Source organism: Loxodonta africana, chromosome 4 (genome assembly GCF_030014295.1).
Source record: "Loxodonta africana isolate mLoxAfr1 chromosome 4, mLoxAfr1.hap2, whole genome shotgun sequence".
Lineage (NCBI taxonomy): Eukaryota > Metazoa > Chordata > Mammalia > Proboscidea > Elephantidae > Loxodonta > Loxodonta africana.
The window spans coordinates 193,415,086-193,424,109 of NC_087345.1; positions in this window are offsets into that span (position 1 = coordinate 193,415,086).

Consider the following 9,024-nt stretch of genomic DNA (forward strand, 5'->3'; position numbering starts at 1 on the left):
CATGCAGTGTTGCCCTGGCGAGATAGTGTTGCTACATTGAGACCCAGGGAAAACACACTGCCTAGAGAAATCCTAGCAAAGCCCTGTGTTTCCCCACAGGAGTGTATGTCAGTTTCAGTTCTTTGCCAGCAACGGAGCTCAGAGGCAACGTCAGATTGTGTGTATCTCAGTGAGAGAAAGAAGACTGTGACTTCCCCCGTTCCTCTGACGAAAGCGGTTAGAGGGAGAAAAGCGTCCTTTGCTTTCGCTTTCCCACAATGAGCTCGGCAGATCTGCCCTTCGCGAAGGGCCGTTTTCCCCCGGAGAACTGCCTCGCGCTAGCCCTGTTCTGGAAGTGGAACGAGTATGCAGTGTTAGCGTTCAGCTAATGTGAAGGCTCGCTTTGGCCCAGGGCAAAAGTAGCGCCGGGGGAAGTCTTAGCAGAGCCCGGCGCCTTTCCACGGTTCAAAGCGTGGAACTGCAGACTCTTTTGCAAAGAAGAGAGCGCACAGGCAACAGCAGCCCTCACGTTTCTCAGTGAAAGGGAGAACTCCCTGACTTCATCCAGTCCTCTGAGCAAAGCAGGCAGAGGGAGAGAAACTTTCTTTCCTTCCTCTTTCCTGCAACGTATTCCTCATTTGCTCTTGCAAACGCAGGGCTTCTTCTGAAAACCTACGTCGCGGTGCAGGGATCCTTCCAGAGGAGCAACGACATAGTTTTAGCTGGAAGGGCTTGGGAAAGCAGCCGGGGAGAAAAGGCCTCTTGCTATTCTCTTTTCTTTCTAACGCAAACCCTAAAACATAACACCAAAACCTAACCTAAACCTTAACACTATCCCTCACCCTAACTCTAACACTAACCCGAAACCTAATCATAAACCTAACCCTAACTCTAAACCAAACTTAACCATGACCAGAGCCACAATGCCTAACCGAAACCCTCACCCAAACCCTAACCCTAAACTACACCTCTATACCCTAACACCTTACCATAACCATAATCCTAACTCTACCCAACCCTAACCATAAACCTAACACTCACCCCAACCACAATGCCTAACACAAATCGTAACCCTAACTGTTACACTTAACTTAACCCTAACCTGAAATCTAACCCTAATCCTAAAACTAAACAGAACCCATATACTTAACGCTAACCCTAAACATAAACTTAACACTAACCTGAAATCGAACCCAAACCTTAGCCATATCCCTAACCCTCACCCTACTTTACTTCACCCTATCCCTAACCTAAAGCTAACCCTAACTTTAACCCTAATCCTACCCCTAAACCTAACCCTAACCTTAACCTTGGCCCATCTGTAACCCTAAACCTAACCCTTATCATAACTCTGACACTAACCCTCGCCCGAAACCTAATTCTAATCCTAACCCTGACCCTAACCCTAACCTAACCTTAACCCTAACTTTAAGCCTACCATAAACTTAACCTAAACCTAACCCCTAACCCAACTCTAACCCTAAACCTAGCCCTAACCCTAACCGTAACAGTTACGCAAAACCCTCACCTTACCTGTAAACGTAAATCTAACTCTTACCGTAACCCTAAACTTAACCCTAATTATAACCCTATCCTAAACCTAACTGAAACACTAACCACTAACCCTAACTCTAACCCTAATGCTTAGCCTAAACCTAAGCTTAACCCTAAACCTAACCTTAACCACTAACCCTAACTCTAACCCTAACCCGAAACCAAACCCTCACACTTAACCAAAATTTCAACCTAACCATAACCCTAAACCTACCCTAACTTCATTCAAACCCTAACCCTAAGCTAAACTAACACTAAACCTAACCCTAACCCTAAACCTAAATCTAACCCTAACCCTGAATCTAACCTGAACTCTAAACCAAAACCCTAAACCTGACCCTAACATTAATCCAAACACCTACCCCAACCCTAACCCTCATCCTTAACCTAAATTCCACCCTAAACCTAAACCTAAAGCACTATCACCATACTCTAGCCCTAACTCTAAACCTAACCTAACTCTAACCCTAAACCTTACTGTAACACCCAAAAACATCAGCTTAATGTAAACATAACACTAATCCTCACACGAAACCCTAACCCTTTCCCTAACCCTAACCCTATCCCTCATCCTAACCCTAAACCTGACGTAAACCTAACTCTTACCCTAACCTTAAACTTAACCTTAACCTTAACTCTACCCTAACCTTAACCGTAAACCTAACAATAACTCTAAACCTGACCTTAACCCTAACCCTAAACCCTAGCACTAACTCTAAACCTAACCCTAACCTAGCCTTACACTTTACCGTAAACCTAGTCTTAACCCTAACCTGACCGCTACCTTAACCCTAACCTAAACCTAACCCTAACACTAACCTTAACCCTAAATCTAACATTAACCCTGAACCCCACTATTAACTGAAGCTTCACCATGACCCTAACTCTAACCCTAACCATAACAATTACCCTAAACCCTCACCTTAACTGTAAACCTAAACCTAACCCTCACCATATCCCCAACCCTCACCCTAACCCCTAACTATATTCCTAACCCTAAACCTAATGCTATCCCTAACCCTAACTATAACCCTAACACGAACAGTAACCCTAATCTAACACTAACCCTAACATTAACCCTAAACTTAAACCTACCCTAACCATAAACCTAAAACTAGCAGCCTAAACCTAACGTCTAACACTAACCCTAATCCTAACCCTAAGCCTAACTCTCACCCTTAACCTAAACTTCACACTAACCCTAAACCTAAAACTAACCCTAACACTAAACCTAACCCCTAACCCTAAACTGGACTCTAAATCTAACCATAACACTAACCTGAACACAAACCCAAACTCTAGCCCTAACCCTAAAAGTAACCCTCAGCCTATGCTAAACTTCAACCAAATCCTAACCCTAACCATAACCGTAAACGTAAACCTAGCCCAAACCCTAACCTTAAACCTAACTCTAACCGTAAAGCTAGTCCATCTGTAACCCTAAACCTAAGCCTTACAATAGCTCTGAACCTAACCCTAATCCTAAGCCCAACAATAGACCTAATCCTAAACCTAACCCGAACTCTAAACTTGACCCTAAATAGAACACTAACTCTAACCCTAAACCAGGACTTAAACCTAAAACTTACCCTGCACCTAACCCTAAACCTAACCCTAACTCTAACTCTAACCCTAATCCTAACACTTGCCCTAAAACCTAACCTTAACTGCAATACTAACTGTAACCCTCACCTAACCCCTAACCGTACCCCCAAAAGCTAACCCTAATGCTATCCCTAACCCTAACCCTAACACTCACCTGAAAACCTAAGCCCTAACGATAACCCTAACCCTAACCCAAAACCTAACCCCTCGCACCAAAGCCTAACCCTAACTCTAACACTAACCCGAAACCTAATCATAAAACTAACCCTAACCCTAAACCAAACCTAACCATGACCAGAACCACAATGCCTAACCGGAACCCTCACCCAAGCCCTAACCCAAAACTACTCCTCTAATCCCTAACACCTTACCATAACCAGAATCCTAACCCTACCCAACCCTAATCCTAAACCTAATCCTCACACCAACCACAATGCCTAACACAAACCGTAAACCTAACCCTAACCGTAACACTGAACTTAACCCTAACCTAAAATCTACCCCAACCCTAAAAGTAAACAGAACCCATAAACTTATTCCTAACCCTAAACATAACCTTAACACTAACCTGAAAACTCAAGCAAACCTTAGCCATAACCCTAACCCTCACCCTATCTTAAACTTCACCCTATCCCTAATCTAAAGCACACCCTAACTTTAACCCTGACCCTAACCTTAACCTTGGCCCACCTGTAACCCCAAACCTAACCCTTACAATAACTCTGACCCTAACCCTCACCCTAAACCTAATCCTAATCCTAACCCTGACCCTAACCCTAACCAAACCTTAACCCTAACTTTACCCTACCATAAACTTGAACCTAACCCTAACCGGTAACCCGAAATCTAAACCTAACCCTAGCCCTAGCCCTAAACCTAACCCTAACCCTAAATGTAACACTTACCCAAAACCCTCACCTTAACTGTAAACATAAATCTAACTCTTAACCTAACCCTAAATATAACCCTACCCTAAACCTAACCGAAACACTAACACCTAACTCGAAATCAAATCCTGATCTTTAGCCTAAACCTAACCTTAACCCTAAGCCTAACCCTAACCACTAACCCTAATTCTAATCCTAACCCTAAGCCTGATCCTAAACCGAACACTAACCCTTACCCTAAACCTGACCCTAACATTAACCGAAACACCTAACCCTAACCCAAACCCTAAACCTAACCCTAACCTTAACCCAAACACCTAACCCTAACGCTAACCCTAACCCTCATCCTTAACATAAATTTCAAGATAAACCTAAGCCTAACCTTAACCCTAAAACTAAACCTAACCCTAAACTATCCCCTAAATATAGCCCTAAACTTAAACCTCATCCTAACCCTAACTACAACCCTGACCTAACCGTAACACTGTAAACCATCAGCTTAAGTGTAAACCTAACACTAACCCTCCCACGAACACCTAACCCTTTCCCTAACCCTAACCCTATCCCTAATCCTAACCTTAACCCTGACCTAAACCTAACACTTACCCTAACGCTAAGCTTAACCTTAACTCCACCCTAAAACTAACAAAAACTCTAAACCTGACCCTACCTCTTACCCTAAACCCTAGTACTAGCTCTAACTCTAAACCTAACCCTAACCTAGCCCTACCCTTTACCGTAAACCTAGCCTTAACCCTAACCTTACCCCTACCCTAACCCTAACCCTAACACTAAACTTAACCCTAACTGTAATCTTAACCCTAACCCTTACCCTGACCCTGACTATTAACTGAAACTTCACCCTAAACCTAACCCAAACTCGAACTCGAACCCTAACTATAACACTTACCCTAAACCCTCACCTTAACTGTAAACCTAACCCTAACCCACACCCTAACCACAACCCTCACCCTAACCCCTAACCGTATCCCCAACCCTAAACCTAATGCTATCCCTAACCCTATCCCTAACCCAAACACGAACATTAAACCTAATCTAACCCTAACTCTAACATTAACCCAACCCTAACCATAAACCTAACGTTAGCATCCTAAATCTAACCTCTAACACTAACTAGAATCCTAACCCTAATTCTAACGCTTATCCTAACCCTCACCCTTAACCTAAACTTCACACTAACCCTAAACCAAAACATAACCCTAACCCTAAACATAACCCCTAACCCTAACCTGAACCCTAGCCTTAAAGCTAACCTGAACACAAACCCAAACTCTAGCCCTAACCATAAAAATAACCCTCACCCTATCCTAAACTTCATCCAAACTCTAACACTACCTTAAACCTAAACCTAACCCAAGCCCTAACCTTAAACCTACCTCTAACCATAGCGCTAGTCCATCTGTAACCCTAAACCTAACCCTTACAATAGCCCTGAAATTAACCCTAAACCTAATCCTAGCCCTAGACCTAATCCTAACCTAACCCTAACTGCACCCTTGACCCTAAAGAGAACACTAACTCTAACCCTAAACCTGGACCTAAACCTAAATCTTCCCCTACACCTAACCCTAAACCTAAAAATAACTCCAACTCTAACCCTAATCATAACACTTATCCTAAACCCACACTTTAACTGTAAAACTAACCGTAACCCTCACCCTAACCCCTAACCGTATCCCCCAAACCTAACCCTAATGCAATCCCTAACCTTAACCCTAAAACTAACCTGAAACCCCTGAGCCCTAACGATAACCCTAACTCTAACACAAACCCTAACCCCTAACACCAAAGCCTAATCCAAACCTTAACCCTAACTTTCACCCTAACTCTAACACTAACCCGAAACCTAATCATAAACCTAAACCAAACCCAACCATGACCAGAACCACAATTCCTAACCGGAACCCTCACCCAAACCCTAACCCTAAACTACACCTCTAACCACTAACACCTTACCATAAACCTAATCCTAACCTTTATCCTAATCCTCACCCTTAACCTAAACTTCACACTAACCCTAAACCAAAGCGTAACCCAAACCCTAAACATAACCCCTAACCCAAAACCGAACCCTAAACCTAACCTTAACACTAAGCTGAACACAAAACCAAACTTTGCCCAAACCATAAAAATAACCCTCACCCTATCCTAAACTTCATCCAAACCCTAATCCTAATCTTAAGTGTAAACCTAAACCTAACCCAAACCCTAACCTTAAACCTAACACTAAGTATAATGCTAGTCCACCTGTAACCCTAAACCTAAGCATTTCAATAGCCCTGAACTTAACCCTAAAACTAATCCTAATCCTAACCCTAGACCGAATCCTAAACCTAACTCTAACCTTGACCCTAAATAGAACACTACCTCTCACCCTGAACCTGAAAGTAAACCTAAATCTTACCCTACATCTAAACCTAACCCTAAACCTAACCGTAACTCTAACTCTAACCCTAATCATAAGACTTGCCCTAAACCCTCACCTTAACTGTAAAACTAACCGTAACCCTCACCAGAACCCCTAAACGTATCCCCCAACACTAACCCTAATGCTAGCCCTAACACTAACCTGAAACCCTAAGCCCTAACGATAACCCTAACCCAAACCAAACCCCTAACACCAAAGCCTAACCCAAACCTTAAACCAAACACTCACCCTAAATCTAACACTAACCCGAAACCTAATCATAAACCTAACCCTAACCCTAAACCAAACCTAACCATGACCAGAACCAAAATGCCTAACCAGAACCCTCACCGAAACCCTAACCATAAACTACACCTCTAACCCCTAACACCTTATCCTAACCATAATCCTAAGCCTGCTCAACCCTGACGCTAAAACTAACCTTCAACCCAACCACAACGCCTAAAACAAACCGTAACCCTAACCATAACCGTAACACTAAACTTAACCCTAACCTAAAATCTAACCCTAACCCAGAACTAAACATAACCCATAAACTTAACCCTAACCCTAAACGTAACCTTAACAATAACCTGAAAACTTACCCAAACCTTTAGCCATAACCCTCACCCTAACCCACACCCTATCTTAAACTTCACCCTATCCCTAACCTAAAGCTAACCCTAACTTTAACCCTAACCCTACCCCTAAACCCAACACTAACCTTAACCTTGGCCCACCAGTCACCCTACACCTAACCCTTACGATAACTCTGACCCTAAACCTCACCCTAAACCTAATCCTAATCCTAACCCTACCCTAACTCTAACCTAACCTTAACCTTAACTTTAACCCTACCATAAAATTAAACCTAACCCTAAACCCTAATCCTACCTCTAACCCTAACCCTAACCGTAACACATACCCAAAACCTTCACCTTAACTGTAAACGTAACTCTAATTCTTACCCTAACCCTAAATAAAACCCTACCCTAAACCTAACCAAAACACCCCTAACCCTAACTCTAACCCTAATCCTTAGCCCAGACCTAACCATAACCCTAAACCTACCCTAACTTTATTCAAACCCTAACCTTAAACAAAACTAAAACAAACCCTAAACCTATCCCTAACCCTACCCCTGACACTAATCTGAACAATAACCCCTAGCCCTAACCCTAACCCGCACGCTTAACATCAACTTCACCCTAACCCTATCCTAAAACTAAACATAACACTAAATCTCCCCCAACCATGAACCTAACCCAATCCTAACCATAAAACTAACCCTAAACTTAACCCTAACCCTGACCCTGACCCTGACTCTAACCTTAATCCTAACCATAAAAATTACCCTACACACTCAGCTTAAATGGAAACCTACCACTAACCCACACCCTAACATCTAAACCTAAACCCAACCCTTAACCTAACCCTATCTCTAACCTTCTCCTAGCCCTACACCTAAACATGACTTAATCCTAACACTTACCCTAAACCTGACCCTAAACCTAACCTTAACCTTCAACCTAATCCTAACCTGAACCCTAACCCCTACCCCAAACCCTAAGCTCAACCCTCACCCTTAAATTAAACTTCACCCTATCCCGAACTCCAACTTTAAACCAAAACCTAATCCTAACTCTAAACCTAACCCTAAACCTGACTCTAACATTAACCCAAACACCTAACCCTAACAGTAAGCCTAACCCTAACCCTAACCCTAACCTGACCCTAACCTTAACCCAAACACCTAACCCTAACACTAAACCTAACCCTAACCCTCATCCTTAACCTAAACTTCACCCTAACCCTGACCCTGAAACTAAACATAACACTAAATCTCCCCCGAACCCTGACCGTAACCCAAATCCTAACCATAAACCTAACCCTAACCCGAACCTTAACCCTAACCCTGACCCTAACTCTAACCCTAATCCAACCCTAAAACTTACCCTACAAACTCAACTTAAATGGAAACCTAGCACTAACCCTCACCCTAACATCTAAACCTAACCCCAACCCTTAACCTCACCCTATCTCTAACCTTAACCATGCCCTAGCCTAACCATGATTTAACCCTAACACTTACCCTAAACCTAACCCTAAACCTAATCTTAAACCTAAACCTAAAACTAACCTTAACCCTAACCCTAACCCCTAACCCTAAGCTCAACCCTCACTCTTCACTTAAATTTCACCCAAACACTAACCCTAAAACGAACCCAACACTAACCCTAAACGCCAACATAAACCTGACCCTAACGTTAACCCGAACCCTAACGCTAACCCGAACTCTAAACCGAACCCTAAACTGACCCTAACCTTAACCCAAACACCTAACCCTAACACTAACCCTAAACATAACTCTCATCCTTAACCTAAACTTCACCCTAAACCTAAGCCTAAGCCTAACCCTAAAACTAAACCTAACCCTAAACTATCACCTAACTCTAGCCCGAACGCTAAACCTAACAATGACCCTAACCATAACAGCCTAAAACATCAGCTTAACTGTAAACCTAACACTTACCCTCAGACGAACCCCTAACCCTTTCACAAACCCTAACC